The following is a 19,778-nucleotide window of genomic DNA, read 5'->3' as shown; positions in this document are numbered from 1 at the left end:
CAACAAATATAGTTTGGCATGAAACCCGACTTGAACAAGTGTGAATGAAGAGTCCTTGAGCAAGGATATTCCACCGTATTCTTACATATGGCACATGGGCAGCACATGAAACCGTCGCGTTTGTTTGTCTCGGCCGCACGTAATAAAGAATGCACGCCGTCAATGAACTCTTGTGAGCGGCGATCAGCATTATACATCCAATGACGGCTCATCTGCATTACATGACATAAATATCATATTAAAACCTAGATCATAATTAATTATTTATACAACATGCGTGCCACCACAAAAGATACAAATTTATGAAAGCATCGCTACAATGTAGACAATCCCAACTACCACTAAAAGAACTAAAGCTAAAATACATTTCAGGAGCACAAGGATTTCACGACCAATCTCAACTAAAACAGACAGATCCCCCGATTGTGCAACATCTTTGGGCTTCTTCGGCTGGATCACTGCCTCATTAGCCGCCGTATCTGCCTGTTGTGCAAGATATTTTTGCACGAGTTCAACATACTCTTCCTCCCAGTAGAAGCCTGAACATCGTCCACTGCCATCCCACTGAAATTAAAACAAAAAACTAGAACTTTAATCACAACCATCATGAAAATAGGTATAAACTAACCATAATCATTAAATACGATAAAATAACTCACATTGCGATCCGGACACTTGTAGAAGATACGATCCTTGTTGGGACCCTCCTTCTTCACTCGGTACTCCATCACAATCTTCATCTCATCACGACACTTGCCGCATGGAATGAGAGGAAGGCCCGGCCTAAGTCGCTTTGGAAACCCATGAGAGGCCGAGGACCCGGAAGCAGTTGCCATCTACTCTCTATACTCATTTTTTAATACACTATAAATTTCTTCTTTTATAAACAAATAAAATTAACAAACTATAAAATTATCTAGATCTCTAAACAATGATATTTTTAATGGTCATTGTGTTCTCGTCTTTTACTGCGGCAGGTAAGTAATTCATATGATATTTCCGCAAATTAACAGAAGAATGGGAATGTACACACATAACAGACTACTACGACGATATTGGGACGTGTGAATAAATAACCATCCGTACTAGTTGACCTTGCTTACGTGATCATCTCGGCGAGCATTTCTCCACCGGACAGCACCGTACTTGGTCAAGGAAGAGCTCCGATTCTATGAGGAAGGGAACACGGTCTCCCACGACCGTTGTCGCTCTCCCTCGTAGAATCAAAGCTCCTCCTTGATGTCCGTTACCGCTCGACAGAGAACATGCTTGCCGAGCTGAACACGGTCCGCAAGTTCAACTAGTACGGATTTTCTATAATTTTCTAACTATTTTCTAAGTTTTTATTTATATATACTACGTTTAGGTACGGTGATTGACAGACTACTACGACGATATCGGGACATGTGAATAAATAACCATCCGTACTAGTTGACCTTGCTTACGTGATCAGCTCGGCGAGGATTTCTCCACCGGACGGCACCGTACTTGGTCAAGGAAGAGCTCCGATTCTACGAGGAAGGGAACACGGTCTTCCACGACCGTTATCGCTCTCCCTCGTAGAATCAAAGCTCCTCCTTGACGTCCGTTACCGCTCGGCAGAGAACATCCTCGCCGACCTGAACACGGTCCGCAAGTTCAACTAGTAAGGATTTGCTATAATTTTCTAACTATTTTCTAACTTTATATTTATATATACTTTAACCTTCTTTCATGTAAATATGCAAGCTTAAAGTGATTTTGAGCTCAAATTGCTTACAAATGAAAAAAAACCACAATAAAGAACCATAAATATATATAGTGAATAAAATGGCATAAGAAAATGGTAAAAAATGAGAGTATGAGATTGGTAACCTTTACAACTGAAGAATCGACGGAGGAATCGAAGAATGGATGGAGGAACAATGGAGGGAGGGAGGAAGCAAGAACACTACTGCAGTGAGCTTCAAAATGTGCTGAGCTCGGGCTCGGGGAGGAAGGAGGAGACGGCCGATTTATAAAGGGAGAACATTTAGTCCCGGTTGATAGATCCAATCGGGACTAAAGGTAACTTTCCAACCCCGGGCGCAGCCACGACCCGGGAGTAGACCTTTACTCCTGGTTGGAGCCACAAACCGGGAGTAAAAGTATACCTTTAGTCCCGGTTGGTGGCTCCAACCGGGACTAAAGGTCCCTGCCACCTCTGTCTGGCGCAGTAGCCGTTGGGCAGGGACCTTTAGTCCCGGTTGGAGCCACCAACCGGGACTAAAGGTATTTCTAGTCCCGGGGGCAAAAAATTCCGGGACTAGAGCCCATTTTGGCCGAGGATCAAAGGTCTGTTCTCTACTAGTGAGCCTGAGAGTGTACATTGTGGATACTATGTATGTTCTATGATGAGTAACACCGGTGCCTACAGGAGACACCCCTTAAGGGTAAGTTTGAGCCTCTTCACCCGTAGTATAAAAACTTCGCACATGATATGAAATACTAAACCGAAACTTGTTCTCTTGTAGTGAAAAGAAGTGAAAGAAATGAAAAGAGACCCATGTAATCCTGTATGTGGTAGTGGTAGAGGCCATGAACTAGATTCTAGGAGTACAACCTAATTGCAGCCAAGATAACACAATGACTTTAAGTGTAGTCCACATGATATTTCTAGGACAATGTACTATATTCCTGTCGACTGATCAAGATCAATTTGACCTTAATGGTAAGAGACATCGATGTCTCAATGCATTTGATTATGATAAAAGTAACCTTGTTCTGTGCCTGTAATAACTGCAGCAGATAGGTAGTCTGCAGCAGATAGGCACAGATGCACAGGATCCTTTGAAGAAATGAAAAATAAAAAATACACTGGATATAACCTTTAGCGTACAACCATATATGTACAAGTTGGTTAATGGGCACCCCTTGGTTAATCTATGTAATTTATTGTATGAGGCACACAATCAAACAGCTAATATATCCATCTACTTCTGAATTGTACATGAAAAAGTTACATATATTAGTGACTGGAAACTGAGTTTATATCAATACTCCACCAACCTCTCAGTTGCAAATAAAGCATCACCGTAGTAGCTATGCCACTCCAGCTTCACCTGAGATAATAGACACCAAGCGCCACAATTGTATTTATATATCCATACTTTGGTATCACTAAGATGTATAGCATTCCATATATTGAACATGCATGCTAGGACATCAAAGCTTGGTGATCACCTAAAGAGGATATGTTGGGAGAAGAGACAAATAGATGATGTAAGTTCATGGGAATTGGAAACATCGAGAAAGGATCTAGAACAAATGTGTTGCTGCAAAGCGGATTAGAACACAGTCATGTACCCCCAATACAACAGGAAGTGATGCTTCCCTTTTGCTTCTAGAGGAAACTACATGCCATCTGGCTGTACACCCAGCTCACTAGTGAACTGTCCCGACCAAGTGCCACCACAAGATTTCAAGCTGCTTACGCCATCGTGTTTGTCTAGACCATGTTGGCATATCCAATATAGAGAGCAGCATTACAACATACAAAACACTGCAGTCCAGAGGACATTTGGCACAAGAATAGTTGTATTTGTCCACTTTTTTAAACGAAAATTGTCCTAATGCAAGTTCGGTTTGCAATTTTCCATAGATCCGATAATCACTAAAATTGGGAAGAAGTTAATCAAAATCCATACTACCATGCCTCGTGTCAAATGCTAAGATAAGAGTTATTCCAACATTAGCAATATATGTTCCTAGTAATATACTAGGATAAATTATATTGGAAAATAACTAACTGTGCAACAAACATGGTTGACGGAGTACTGAAGTTTCAGTTTAAACATTGTACTGGGAACAGTCCTGGTGTGCATATAAGGTCCGTGTATTGGTGCTCAGGAATCAATAAATGTTACTGCTCCAGAAACCATCACTTAGATGCACAAACTATTCTCCATATATATCTATATATAATATATACTGCTCGGCGCAACTTCACATGAATGAGGAACGAAAGCTTATTATCCATTTTAACTCATTCTTCAAGAGCACTATTCTTGGCATTTAACTTGTTAGATAGTGCATGTGATGGTCATGTAATCAATAGGGACCACAGAGATAACAAGAGATGAACCAAAGAGACATGATAAGACATTGGAATAGGAACCACAGGGAAAGAAGCCCTAACTGCAAATGTGCCATATCAATTATTTGACAGCGTAAAATGTTTGCTTGCTCAAGCGAGGCATCTCAGGTTCCCCACTGAGAACTCCCCTCCACTGCTAAGACACTCTATCATATCAGGTTTCAAAGAGGAGCTCAGCTGATGGAATCCACTTACAAGTCACCATTGGTGCACGATATTCTTACAACTATTAGTCTATTACATCATTCATTTGGTGCTTCGAAAGCTATGCATGATGATTGCCCACATCCTAGATGTAGTGTGTTCTACTATGGTGAAAATTCTTTCCATGTGTCCCGTAGAAAGGAATGGAATGCTCTAACACTAGTGTAACAATGAACTGACCTCAGCATCATGATTCTTGAATCTTGAGGCGATGTTATGATGAACACGATCTGTGTAGTACAGAGCACCCCACCTCCTGCTTTTGGTGTGGAGATATATATATCATAAATGCATGGTCATAAAAATAAATAAATGAATGGTCTCCTACAACAATACTAATACTCCATGTTTTGTATAGTGAAATGACATTCTTTAATGTAGTATATACCATTAAATGAACCTTCTCATTATAGACTCTTAGTAGTATGTCTCAAGATTACACCGGAGGTAATTAAAATCGACCTTGGTGAGCACCTACATGAACTCCATTTTGTTGGTGTCCGCATTACCGTGGCAGGGGCCTCTCTAGGCCATATGTTCCCTACTTGGTAAATGTGAAACCACTAAAGGTGATAGAGTTGATCCACATTGCAGAGACACGCGCGTGTGACCAAGGCAATGAGAAATCTAGTTACTGTGCCTTTAAATTGTCAAGGTATTATCAATCATCGTGTTCACACAAGGCCGAGTCGGTTCTAATTCCATCCAGGGACACGCATGGACTGCGTTTTACTAAAGCCATCCCTTTATCTGTGGAGGTACAACCAAGTAACCAGATATATTAGGAATTATTCTTCAGTGGTCGTGCTATTCAATGGCGCCATGTTATGTACCATGAAATTCATTCATTTAAGAGATTAATAAAGTTCATAAGCAAATGATGGATATGTGTGGAGGGCTGACTGTTGCTAGATCCACAGTTTAACAGGCTCATTGTGAAAATCTTCATTTGTGATTCTTGAGCTGAACATTTCATTATTACCATTTGTGGAAATGTTCATGCAAGCACCACATTCTTGTCATTAAGAGTGGGACTTGGTCTAGTTGTACCAAATAATTCATGAACTTAAACTGCCATCAGTCTTTCAACTCAGTCTTGATCAAGTTCCCAATCCACTACTAGAAAAACGATTTTTTAGCAATGGAGCAATTTTTAGTAGATGGAGCTCTAGCAAAATCCACCTCTAAAAATGGTTCGTGAGCCGTCCTATCTCTAAAAATCAATTTTTAGAGGCGGCTGAGATTTAAAGCCGCATCTAGAAATTCTGCTATCTTTTAGAGGCAGCTATATGTAGAACCGTCTCTAAAAATAGTATTGGAAGCAAGATTGTATAGCTACGAGTCATTAATTTGCTTTGGCTCATGAGATTCTAAGAGGTATGGTCCCTTGGTTGAACTTAACCACAGTTGCTGAACCGATTTCCAAATTTTGCATTGGCAATTCAAGATGTAAAGTCATCACTCTGCTACTATAAATCTAATAATTGATAAGTTTTTTTTCCCGTGCAACACCACACAGATGAAGACACATATGTACCACTACAAAACCAGCAAACACTACTCAGGCCTCGTGCTGGCGGTGGTGACTTCTTCGGCCACCCCTTCCGCCACAGCTCCTTGGGCCGCCTACGCCGATGCAGCATGGCCGCATACTGCAGCACAGTCTTTTTTGAGGCATCTATTCGGTAGGGTGTATGTGACAACAACCTTCATAGAGATAAGTGTGTGTAATAACAGTGGACTGTATCTTAAGCAAACCTAGAGATAAAGGCATAAACTAACTAGATTTACCATTTACCATGGAAGTCTGTGGATCCATGCATCTACTTCCAAGCAATATAATAATTTAAGATATGCTCCAAGCCATAGAGTGAGTAAAACGAATGCTGTAACTAGAGTGCAAATCTATGAGTTTACTCAAACGAGATATCTAGTTCGTTGCAGAGGTAGCTAAGAAAGATGTGGTGCTAGCCCAAAGCACGCCAAAGTCACACGAGCACATGCGTGCACACAATCAACTGATCCTAGCAAATCACCAAACTGGCAGTGGGAGGGGGACTGCGGTGTGGGAGGACGGCTGCATGGTACTGAATTGGATTGATATATAGGCAAGTAACAACAGAGGGCACTAATATATTGTACCACTGTGAGCCACAAATTTAATTATCGACAATAATTAATAATGCACTTGTGTCTTCAACTAAAACCCTTGCAAGAGGACATATATTGTTGAGTGGCCCACTTGTTGGAGTGTCAGTTTCTATAAATAGGACAACGGGTGCACCAAGGCCACACCGTAAACATCTCAGTTTTACTCTTTCAACAGGATTTTTTTTTAATTTTAACCCCTTTTTGAATATAATTTTAAATCTAACACTGTCGGTTTTTTTAAAACTAACACTTTTGGCCGTGCCTATTGCCCTGGCACGGCCAAATGCCTATGCCGCGCCATGCATGGTGACGCGGCAGAGGGCTGACGTGGCGTGGGCTGTCCTGGGGACCGATGACGTGGCAGGTCTTGCGCGCCACCGACCTTGGCGCGGCAGTGCCGCGCCCTGATCTGTGGCGCCGCTGGACCAAATATATACCGCGTGCGAGCCCGCCCGCCCGCACGCACCCCTGCCCTGCCCGCCCGCCCGAACGCCGCCGCCGCCGCATGCGCCCCGCCGCCAGCGCCCTGCCTGCGGCCGCACGCGCCCGCACCCGCCCGGCCTCGCCTCGCCCCGCCCGCGCCCGCACGGCCCGGCCTCGGTCGCTCGCCCACGCCGCGCCTGGCCACTCCCGCCGCGCAATGCCCTAGCCGGCCACGCCACGAACACCGGCGCGTCAAGGTCGCCCGCTCCTAAAGTACCTCCATCTCGATTTCATATTTTTTATTATTATCTAGTATAGTTAGTATTTTTTGTATTCCTACGGTACCCCCACGTGCCCTCGCAATCCTCGAGCGGCCGGCGCAGAAGCAAAAGAGTTGATGATGGTCTGCTAGGGCTAGCATTTCTAGGAGCATGTAGGGGCATCGAGGCTATTTTCATTGAGTATTAGTGTCTTTGCGATATCTTAGAACGACTATTGTTATGTGACGGAGGAAGTACCCCTTCCGTTCTAAATAAATGCACATCTCGCTCCCTGAAGTTAATTTTTTTTAAAAATGACCAAATTTATATAATAGCGTACTAATATTTATGATACATAATAGGTACTATTACATTAAGCATGGAGTATACTTTCGTAATAAACTTATTAGGAGATACAAATATTGATACCGTTTTTTTAGTTTTGATCAAACTTAAACATATTTGACTACTCGAGAAGCAAGATGTGTATTTATTTTGAGACAGAGAGATTACTTGTAATTTTAGAACCAAAGTTTTATATGGATTGATTATGTATTTATTATCTAGTATAGTTAGGATTTTGGGTTTAGGGATTTAGGCTAGTTAGGTTAGTGAATTTGTTTGTGAACTTACTAATGTTAACTTGAATTTTGTTAATTTGAATACTCTAACGCTTTGTTTATCAATTTGTAACAGGATGGCCCCTCCCACGCAGCACCCGTTGTACCCCATTCTTGAAGTGGAGTACGACGACCAGCACCGAGCACACATCTTGAGGGACAACGACGTAGAGGTGTCCTTGCCTTCTTTGAGGCCCCACACTCACATCAGGGCGCATCAGGGGGACGAGCGTTATACGCCGTACATATGGCGTGCCGGCTTCCTCGAGCTTGTCCATGTTGTCAACCACGGTCTTCCGCCCCTTGACCTAGCACTACTTACTGCAGTTGTAGACAAGTGAGAGTGCATTCTTTGTACGTAAACATTCTTGTAACAAATTGGAGGCAACTAACAGTCGTTCTATTCTTATAACAGGTGGAGGCTTGGGACCCACACATTCCACCTACCTTGTGGCGAGATGACCTTGACGTTGTAGGACGTGAAGGCTATTTTAGGCCTTCGGTTGGGGGGACTTCCAGTGATAGGGATAGTTGACAACGATCACTGGAGGGAGCTGGTGGCTTAGTTTACTGGTTTTCTTTCACCGGACGATGATGCTTCCAAGAAAAATAAGTGAGTAATTCAAGCCTATTTAATATTTGCATTGCTTTACAGCTGGCATCGGGTCTCATTTTCTTTAATCAATTACAGGAAAAGTTCTAGTGTTTCGTCGTCCTGGATCACAGAGCGCTTTGAGTACTTGGACCCACAAGCTGAGGAGGCACAGATCGACAGGTTCGCTCGAGTGTGGCTCTAGCACTTTCTTGGTGCTTTCCTCTTCCCAGACGCCTCAGACAACACCATTAGCTTGATCTTCCTTGACATACTTCGCCACCCGTAGGAGAACATAGCGGGGTACAGCTGGGGCAGCGCAGTCCTGACATGGACGTATCGACAGCTATGCGTTGCCTACCGTCGCACCTCAGGACATGCGAACCTTGGGGGTTGCTCCTATCTACTCCAGGTTTGGTGGTTGGGAACGATTGCCCGTTGGGAGGCCCCTTAATAATGGTTTACCGATAAGTACTTCGGTTCATTATATTCTTTCAGGTAGTTAGATATGATGAGATTATTTATTGCTAATTTATTATCGTGTTCAATGCAGCGATGGAACGGGCATGATACACTCCCTACAGCTCTGTATATTTGGACGAAAGCACAGTTAGTTAGAGGGAATGCGTGGCGCAAGTACAGGGAGTATACAGACGGTCTCAATGTTCTGACACAGCACCAGGTTACTCTCTCTATACTATCGTAGTAGTGTCTTCTTCGATATATACTATATCACAACCTAACATAATTATGAAATTTTAGGTGTTTTGGTGTCCTTGGGATTCTCTGAAGCTCCAAGGCTATCTGAGTCCTATCACTAGGGACGAGTCACACGAGTATCGCTGCGACGTCCCTCTTATTTTCTTTCATGTGGTCGAGATTCACTTGCCCATCCGGGTCTGCAGACAGTTTGGAAGAATGACAGGCTGCCCACCACCGCTTTACTCCACCAATCAAGCATTGCACAGGTGTGTTTGGTACAACTAACATCGTTTTGTTGCAGGTTTGACCGCAGGAAGAGGTACAAGACCAAGGATTGGCGCGTGACATACAGCTCGTACATCCATTTGTGGCAGACCAGGGTACCACATGCGGTCCTTGCGGGTCCTCCACACGACCAGCACACCTTCGATGAGTACCTGCGGTGGCTTCACAGATCTACGAGGACACATATCAAGCCCCCATACACTGACGTGGCGATTAACGAGGACTCGAAGGAAGATGTCATCGAAGATGTGTACGACGTTACCACTAGGGAGGACACATAGCTACAGAGAGCCCCGCTTCAAAGATACGTGGTAAGATACTTGAATGGTATAATTTATTATCCTTTTGGTATTAAGTATGTGTACTAAAACTGTCCAACCGTGTTTCTGTACCCATGCGACAGAATTGTCAAGGCTGTCCAACGAAGCAGCGTTCCGGCTTCACGAGTCTAGAGGGCAGGGACTAGGCGTTCTCGTGGCTTTTGTGGAGGTAAACATAAACTTGTCTGTTTCGAAAATATTTATTTAGTGTATATGTGTTTGGGTAATGAACTAACTTTAACGTCTATTTATGCAGAAGGTAAAGAAGAGCTGCAGGAAGCTAGCTCAGAAGTTGAGCTGCATGGACACTCCTTATGAGGAACCGCCACTCCCCGCGCGGTCGGGTGGTACGTCTTCAGCCTCTTTAAGGACACCAGCCGGCTCTTCTTAGCCGATGATGTAGGGTGCCACTTCCGCGATGTGTACACCACCACATCATAGCGCTAGGAAGGACCCTGCAACCGAGGACGAGGAGGAGGACGATGACGACGACGACGAACCCCCAGGCTTCCGCGGCAGCACGACCAGTGGGACGAATGGCCGTAGCACGAGATCGGCATGTCTCAGCTAGGTGGTGCCCCGCTTGGTACCCAAGGAGCCTCACAGGTACTATCAAAGATAGTTTATTTAAATACGTAGGCTCCATGAACTAACGATCATAAAGAATTATAAGTAATCGTGCGTATCATATACCTGCAGGGTACGAGCCGTACGCACCGTCGATGCGACCATACCGACGTTGGCTACACTCCCAATGTGTTGCCAACAAATCCGAAGAGACAGAGGCGTCCAAGGGATCCTTACACAACTGGGTCTTAGTTTATTAGGTCAAACGAATATTGGCATCCAAAACTTGCGGGGTTATTTGGTTATGTTATCTCAAACTTATGTCAAAACAATGAATATGTTATGTGGCAGCTTGTCAACTTGCTTCTTATTCGTTTCTTTGAGTCGCGTCAGCACTGCCTGCGAGATTAAGTACCCTGTGTTCGGGAACCGGCAGTCCCGATGTATCTGGACGCCGGTGGCAATTTTTCGTAATTGATTAGTTAAAATGGTGCATAACCGTATTATGAAAGACGAAAAACTAATCATTGGCTTATCAAATTCTCTATTCGGCCGTGAAAAAAACTCAACAAAATACAGGCGCGACGCATTTCGATTCAACCATCCAGGTAGCCCGGGCCGGCGGCAGGCGCAGCGGCCAGGTGGTGTGGCTGCTCATGCGGTATATTTGGTCCAGCCGCGCCACGCAACAGGGCGCGGCACTGCCACGCCAGGGTCGGTCGCGCGGCAGGATCTGCCACGTCATCGGTCCGCTAGGCTGACCCACGCCACGTCAGCCCTCTACCACGCCACCATGCATGGCGCGGCACAGGCATTTGGCCGCGCCAGGGCAATATACGCGGCCAAAAGTGTTAGTTTTTTAAAAAAAACCGATAGTGTTAGATTTAAAATTATATTAAAAAAGGGTTAAAATTAAAAAAAAATTCTTCAACGGTGGGTGCCAAGATGCATGCATAGTGATAGCCGATACTCATGCGATGGCCGGACATCGATCATGCTCGCATTGAATTTGATGAGAAATTTTGTAGGCTTGGAATGCATTGGGAATTAACCTCTCTCACTTTGCCTTCAGCGACATCAAGTTCATGAAGTACATTCTTTAATTCTTTAGGATGAAGACAAAGTTATTTGTATCAAAATTGTATATCTCAAAGTGATCTACAACTTTGTACTTGACAATTTTTTCCATTTAAATCCCCCAAATTCTGTTTGAAGTTCCCATATTTTGAAATTCAAAAATTTCAGATGGAGAAATGACCAAAACCAAATTATAGATCTCAAAAAGATCTAAATCATTGCGGTTGATATGTTTTTCATTTGAAATAATCTATGGTCCTAAAATTCAGTATTTAGGGACATTTTGAAACTCAAATTTTTATACAACCTCAGATGGAGAAATGATAAAAACCAAAGTTGTAGACCTCTAAGAGCTATACAACTTTGTAGTTAGCAACTTTTTTATTTGAAATTATTATCCCAAGAAAAATTATGTTTGAATTTCTTACATTTAATATTCAAATTTTTAAAAAACCTCGGACTGAAGACCATGCGAGTGGCCTGCTTAGAGCCCGGCCAAAAAAATAGGTCGAACTCACCCTGTGGGACGGTCTTGGGTGGGATTATTTCAACTTGAACTAAGTGAGCTTTTTTTGTTTGGCCTGGCCCACAAAATGCTCAGTTTACTAGTAGCGTGGCAGCTAGCATGGGTTTGATTGATAGGCTTACCACGCCACATGCGCTGGTACGGCAAGGTGGTTCAGCTGTACGACACGACCAAAGGGGTCAAATTTCAAAATAAAAGTTGGGGGAGGTCAATATTAAAATATTGTTTAAAAATGATTAAAAATTCCCATGAAGAAAGCCACGATGGTCGACAGAGGACTGGAACAGGCATTGCAACAACCAATAGGTATTGAATCACTGCTTTTTGCTGTCGTGGTCTCGTGGAGTTGATTTTGTTGGATCTTGCCATATTGGTGAATGGGGAAGGTTTTTTTTTACAACAGTGAGTGGGGAAGGTTAACAGAAGCGTAGAAGGAGGCAAGGGGAAGAACCCATGGCACCAGGACAAGCGGCTGAAGTTCGGTGCCACCAAACACCGAACCGATCAACAACCGAACACGTCGGTTTTTGTTTTTGACTTGCACCAATCGGATCTTGTTTTTGGCACACCAAAGTTTTTCAACGCAGAGCAAACCGAATCTTATTATCGGTTGAATCTGATTACCCAGCTCTACCGGGCGGTGAGCATTTCTGATTGTTGATAGTGTTAGTGTTTGTTCGTGGCTAATTAAGCCAAAATGACATAGATTGGTGTACTGAGGGAGCTACATGATAGCTACCTAGAAAAGACAAAATGACATAGTATTTAGAACGGCGGGAGCTACATGAGAGCTGTCAAGTGCGTGAGCACAGGCCATTATTTAGAACCATCATCTATTATAGAGATTGTTTATCTTTCACTTGAAAATTTTCGCTAGTGTAATTTTCATAATGGTTAAATTTCATTTTATTTCCTTTAGTTCAATAGAGCTACTGCTCAGCTCATTTATTTTCTTTACAGTGCTGGTGCTAGCTTGCTTATTTAATTAGAAGCACTGCATTGAAGCTCAAGCCTTCAAGGACAAGCGGAGGCCAGTATAAGGCAACGGGATGCACAAATATGGAAGAGCCATTCACGATGCCTTTATTTCTAAACAAAATCAGTGCCCAATGTGTGTAGGCTTAGAAGGCATCAGGAATCAACTCCATTCAGATCGAGGATCAACCTCATTTGTTAGCAAAGCCAGCATCTCAGCGTGAGATCCATAGCCAGGCACGTGCCATTAACCATATAGGCTGACTACAAGAATGTAGTAGTATGCACTAAAGCGCGGTTGTGTACTCAGGTCAGACACAGGCATCATGCGGTTATGAAGATGGACGATAGGTTGAGCAGTTGCTGATTGCCACAGTTTTCACTCCTCTGTTCCATGTTCTTCCCTGCTCGCTGACTTGTTTTTTTTGAGGGAAAACAGGAGGGGTAAAGCCCCCTACTGTGCTTTTATTAAAAACACTAAGCTTACAGTTCTTAAGTACAGGGATCAAGAAACAAATAAAGTTACAAAGAAAATTAAAAGGATTACACAAAAGCTTCTAGCCATAAATCAATTGAGGGGTGGTATGCTGTTTTTGCTCTCAGTATAACTAAGCCAAATTCTGTTCTGAAGATCAACTTGCAACGTTGTATGGAGACTGGAATTCCTTTGAAGATAACATCATTTCTAACAGTCCAAATAGACCAACACATTGTTACTAGAATTTCCATAAAGAATGGCAGATGAAGTTGAGTCTTGAAAGCTTCAAAAATCTGCAAAGGTGAAGAAGAGGTTGGCACCAACAGATTCAGAGTATTCCAGCAAGCCATTGCGAAGGGGCAGTCAAACATAAGATGGAAGAGTGATTCCTCAACACCATGTGCACAAAGCACACAATTGTAGTCCCGAAGAAAAATTGTTTTACGCCTGAGTAATTCCCTGGTACTCAACCTGTCTTTGAGTAGAAGCCGAAATAAAATTTTTCTCTTGTTTTGGCATGCAAATTTCCAAAGCCATTTATATATTGGATGAACTTGAGAGGTCCCAATGAGAGCTTTATAAGCTTTCCTTGAAGAGAAAATTTTTGAACCCCATATATATCTCCACTGATTTGAATCTGAATTAAGCTGTAAATTCTGAATAATGATGTCAAGTTGCTGAAACTGTGCTCGCTGACTTGTTTTCTTTTCTCTTGTTCATAACTTGTTAAAGTATGTACATTCACCAAACATGCATAAATGACACACAAAACATGTGTCGACATTTCAGCACTGGTTTCTCTATGCACATGAAGGATCAACAAGCAAATCACAAAGATTGGATACATGCAAATGCCACGTGTGAGTGCAGCTCCCACTGCATGTGCATGTGATGGTCGCGTAATCAATAGAGATGGTTGAAAACAAGAGATGAACCAAAGAGACATTTTTTTTCGATACGAGGTCAGACACATTTCCTTTCTAGAAAAACGGAAATACCAGAGTTCGAAGTAACAGACACGGAGCAAGAAAAGAGAACGAACACACGGTTCAGCCACATCTGGACCAAGCTTCTGATTCGGGAACCGAGCCAGATGCCAGGCGATCGTGTACAAAAGACATCCAAACTTTTAAATCAATACTCAAACAGCAGCCAGAAAAGGATCCACTATTTTATCACACATATGCAGTTTCCATCGGAAAGCACACAAAGCCTTGGACGCCCACCTTCTTGGTCTTCCTTTGGTGCTTCATTCAGCTGCACCTTCAGTCTTTAGCATAGGGAATAGGAAGCATAGTGAAAACATCCCTAACTACAAAGGCACCATTTCAATTGGTGTCCGCATTACCGTGCCAGGGACCTCTGCACCAAATTTTTACTACGTGCCAAATGTGAAATCATTAAAGCTGACAGAGAGTTCATTCAGATTGCAGACATGCACGTGACCATGATAGTGAGGCCTCTTGGTCGAGCGCCTTTAAATTGTCAAGGTATCCTCATTCATCGTGTCCAGAGGGCCAAGTCGGTTCTTCACACCCACCGAGGAGCACCCATGGACTGTTTTTTTACAAGAGCCTTTTTGCTATCTATGGAGGTACAAGAAAGTACTCCCTCCGGTTTGATATTAAGGTCGTTCCGGAGGATTTTGCGATTTCAAAATACTGGTCGTTCATCTGGTATTTGGTCCATTGTGGACTCTTCTACCCTCGCGCATGCTTGCTCCCGAGGCCGGAACTTGATAGCTCCCAAGGCAATTAAACCGTAGCCCTCCGTCTTCCCCGCGCACTCCCGTCTTCAGTCGTAGCCGTGCCCTCCCGTCTTCAGCCATAGCCGTGCCTTCGCTCTCGTCTTCTCCGCCGGGTTCTACCTCCGCGAGCGTCATGCAACCAGCATCATGGATCTAAAAAAAAGAGCGCCAGGCCATGCAACCAGCACCACGGATCGAAAAAAAGAGCGCCAGGGAACCAAAAAAAAGGCGCCATGCACATTACCAGCGCGCGTCCACAGCGGCACAGTGCCATGCAAAATTGCCAAAAGTTGGAAAAAATGAACAGCTCAAGGATCAACCCTGTGACCTCAGGAGAGAACACATGTGCTAGCCACTCGAATGGAGAGATGTTGCTGTACTAAAACGATTCCAAGGCATATTTAATAAGGGCAAACATGGAAGAATAGACCCAAATTAATTACACCTTGGTATGCTAAACCTTGTCCTAAACGACCTTAATATCAAAACCGGAGGGAGTATATAACTAGATACATTGGAAGTTATTCTTCAGTTTTATTGATATTTACACATCGCATCTAAAATAAAGCTGTGGAACATACCATGTCCGAGCCGAGAGGTCTTAGGCAGTATATATAGTCAGATTTCCCTGCTACAACAAATGCCATATCAGAACTTTGTTGTGGTCATCAGTTGCGACGCAGAAGCTCAACACCTTGCTACTTCCATTTTGAACCTGAAAGGAACTTAGAACCAAACTGAAGTTCGGTCCAGCCAGCAAGGGGTGTGACAAAATGATGCAATATGCATTCCCTGTAGTTGCGCTGGTGTAGTTTCACAGTTTTAATCGGTATTATTGTCAGTTATGTTTTATCAAAGAGGACTGCTGCTCAGGCAGTTCACATAGTCGCCTAAAAGAACTTGTCATATCAGTAACCACTATATATATTTTTTATATCCGCCACTATATTAGTAAAGAAGGGGTCGGCATAAATTATGCATTTAGCACGTCTGTGAGGGATTGTTTTCTCATTTATAGCACAAGGGTCTAAGAAGCCTACTTAATTCCTTAATGACATTTCTTCTCTATTGTTTTTCCCTTTATTATAGAAAAATAAGGAAGTTAGATGTGCTATTCAATGGCATAAGATGATGTACTGAAGAATTCGTTCAAGACACTTATGAAGTTCATAAACATATGATGGATTTGTTGTGTGGTGAATTGTGAAAAATTCATTCATGACAATTATGAAGCACTACTACACAAATCTTTTTCGAGGCGAGCATTTTTTATTAACGGAGACAGGCATTGCAACCGTCTCTGCCCAAAGGTCACGGTTAATGCGGATTAACGTAGGCAGTTGCTTTGCCCACCTCAGTTAATCAATTAACGGAGGCGTTAATTCCATTAACCGAGGCAAGCGTCTTAAAAAGCCCACCTCTGTTAATGTTCTCCAGAAAATCTAGAAAACAAAACCAAATAGAAAACAAAACCAAAAAAAGAAACTTTGGAGAATCGAACCCATAACCTATTGCTCAACACTACCATGTCTCTACCATTGCGACACACACTCATTCATATCTATATATAATATGCTCTCTTTTAATATTAATATATCGTAATCTTATATTGGATATTTTAGCTACTAAATGAATTCAAATGAAAAACTTTTAACTATAAAGTCTTAAATCTTGTGAAGTACTATAACTTTGGTATATGATATATCTCCATCAAAGATAGTTTGAAAAATTCAAAAAATTGAGCCTCAGAACATGTGAATTTCAAACACATATTTGAGACTATAGGTGACTTTAAATAAAAACATGCCAATATCAAACATGCATACCAGGTCGGCCACTAGAACTTTGGTATTAACTATGTGAACATTTGAGATCGTTTAGGAATTTGAAAATTTAAAATTTCAAAATCTATAACCTTTGAACACATATTTGGGACTCTAAACATCTTCAAATTAAAAACTTTTCAACTACAAAGTTGTAGATTCTATTGAGAACTAACTTTTGCATAGACCTTGTCAACATCCGAGATCGTTGATAATTTTAAGTTTCAATTTTTAAAATCTGTGCACTTACAACAATATTTTGGGATCCTAAACAGTTTCAATTCAAAAACTTTTCAACTACAAAGTTGTAGATCTCGTCGAGAGCTATAATTTAGATATAAAGTTTGTCTTCATCCGAGTTCATATGAAAAAGTTATGAATTATTTCTTGTTGCAATCATTAACCGAGGTGGACACCAGCCGCCCCTACAGTGCCGTGCTCGAGTGCCCAGACACCAGCCGCCCCTACAAATGGAACAGCAGGGGCCGCTGGTGATACGAGCCGCCCCTACAAACGGGTCTGATTTGTAGGGGCGGCTCACTCACCAGCCGCCCCCGACGTTTCTATTTGTAGGGGCGGCTGGTGATTGAGCCGCCCCTACAAATGGCCCCCGTATAAAGAGCTCTGATTTGTAGAGGCGGCTCAATCACCAGCCGCCCCTACAAATGGCCCTCGTATAAATAGCTTCGATTTGTAGGGGCGGCTCAATCACCAGCCGTCCCTACAAATGACCCATATATAAAACAGCTGCAGCACCTTCTTACTCCTCGGGTCACTCACTTCAACCCGTGAAAGAAAGGTGGGGAGGCCTTGGGCACCTCCTAAAAATTGCTTTACTAGGGGGGAAGGTTTTGATCTCAAATTCTTTGATGGAGAGGTTGTAGAAGGTAAGAAAATGCTATTCCACACTTTTTTTTTGTAGTTTTAATAGTTGGTTAGTGAGTAATTAAAGTTTTGTTTTTCTCTCTCTCCTATGGTGCTTGAGCTACTTATGAAGCAAATTAGACCCAAGTTTCAAATGTACTAGGGTAAATTAGGGAGGGGAACAAAATCATACCCTTATTTGATCCATGTTTCTTGATTTTAGTGAACAATTAGTTAGTTTTATGCATGTTTTATGTGCATGTAGATCTAGATCTAGGGTTTGTTTTTTTATTAATTTTGTTTTTGTAAATTTGGACTAAGGTTTGTATGAAAGATATTGGGTAAAGTATAATTGTTGCTAATTGTTGTCTTTAAAATTGTTTATTGTAATCAATAAATATGTATTTTAATTAATTATGGATAAATGGGTCATTAATTAATTTTCCTCTACCATGGTGTGTTTGTATGCTTCATGTAATTATATTAGATTTATATTCATATATATCTGAAGTATATACAATTATTCTCAAGTAATTATTAATTTGATTCATTTTTATATATATTTAAAAAAGTAGTCCTTTAATGTTTGTTTTGTTGTTGTTGTAAAAGATGGAGTACAGAAACTCTTGGATGTATGGTTCGTTAAGGTTCAAAGCAGGTTTCCATGAAGAGGTGGATAAATTTATTGAAGCCACAAAGAAGCATGCAACGATATTGAAAGAGAATAAGGATACAATTATTTGTCCATGTAAAGATTGCAAGAACCGTATGGCATGGACAGATGTGACTATCATCAGATCACATTTGATTATACGAGGATTTGTTGAGGACTACACAGTGTGGATTCATCATGGTGAAACAGTTATTGTTAACGACGAGGATAAGGAGGAGTACGACGACGAAACCATAGAATCCCTGTCCCAATATTCAGCAGAGCTTGATGCACGATTGGATTTCGAGTTTAGCAATGAACAATGTGGTGATGCTAGTGGTTGGGATGGTAACGACGAAGGTGGTGCCAATAATGATGGTGGAGCACGTGTCGGGGATGAAGATGATTTGGAGGACATGATTCGAGCCCTTGGAACAGAGATTTTACTAAATAGCCCGAAAGGTCTAGAAAATTTGGAAAGGGTGACAAAAGCATCGAAGGAGACTGTGTATGGTGTTGAAAAGGGTTGTCCAACACATTGGACATTGCTACGTTTTGTGCTTGAGCTGCTCATCCTGGAGGCTAAGTACGGCTGGTCAGACTGTAGTTTCAATGATCTATTGCATCTCCTATTATGGGTGCTGCCACAGCCAAACTCAGTTCCCGCCAACACATACCAAGTGAAGAAGGTCATAAGTCCATTGACAATGGGGGTTGAAAAATCCGTGCATGCCCCAACCACTGTATACTTTTTTGTGGTGAAACGTTCAAGTCACTGGATAAATGTCCCCAGTGTGGGGCCAGCCGGTACAAGAACAATGACCTTTACGGTGGGGACGAAGCCTGCACGGGAAAAAAGAGGAATAAGAAAGGTACAAAAAAGGTGGTACAAGAATCTCAGCCACCAGAGGACAATCCATTAGGCAACGATGCAAAGCAAAGAAGAATTCCTGCCTTGGTAATATGGTACCTGCTAGTGACCGACCGCTTGAGACGTATCTTCCTAAACCCTAAAGAAGCCACACTCATGACATGGTGGGATGATGAGCGCAAGGTGGATGATGATAAGATTGCACACCCGGCTAGTTATAGTCAGTGGCAAAGGTTTGATGAGAAGCATAAAGAATTCAGTGATGACCCAAGGAATGTATGGTTTGGCTTGAGCACCGATGGAATGAATCCCTTCAATGAGAGGATGAGCGACCACAGCACATGGCCAGTGATCTTGACCATGTACAACATCCCAACATAGTTGTGTCAGAAGATAAAGTACCTTCTCCTCACTATTCTTATTTCTGGCCCTAAACAACCAGGCATTGATATAGAGGTGTTCCTTGAGCCTTTGATGTAATAAATGGAGAGGCTATGGAGGCATGGGGAGCAGATGTACGATGCATT

The 19,778-nt window shown here is 42.4% G+C and overlaps 1 long non-coding RNA gene across 1 annotated transcript; it reads right to left on the bottom strand.

Moving 5' to 3' along the window:
* Positions 1-299: 299 nt before the first annotated feature.
* On the bottom strand, positions 300-828 carry LOC136519929 (uncharacterized). Its single transcript, XR_010775078.1, has 2 exons — positions 660-828; positions 300-564 (listed from the first exon to the last, which is right to left on the bottom strand). It is a non-coding gene; the product is annotated as an uncharacterized lncRNA (long non-coding RNA).
* Positions 829-19,778: the final 18,950 nt, after the last annotated feature.

This window comes from Miscanthus floridulus, chromosome 18, assembly GCF_019320115.1.
Source record: "Miscanthus floridulus cultivar M001 chromosome 18, ASM1932011v1, whole genome shotgun sequence".
NCBI lineage: Eukaryota > Viridiplantae > Streptophyta > Magnoliopsida > Poales > Poaceae > Miscanthus > Miscanthus floridulus.
The sequence above is the reverse complement of the archived record's forward strand: the minus strand, read 5'-3'. Positions and strand labels throughout refer to the sequence as shown.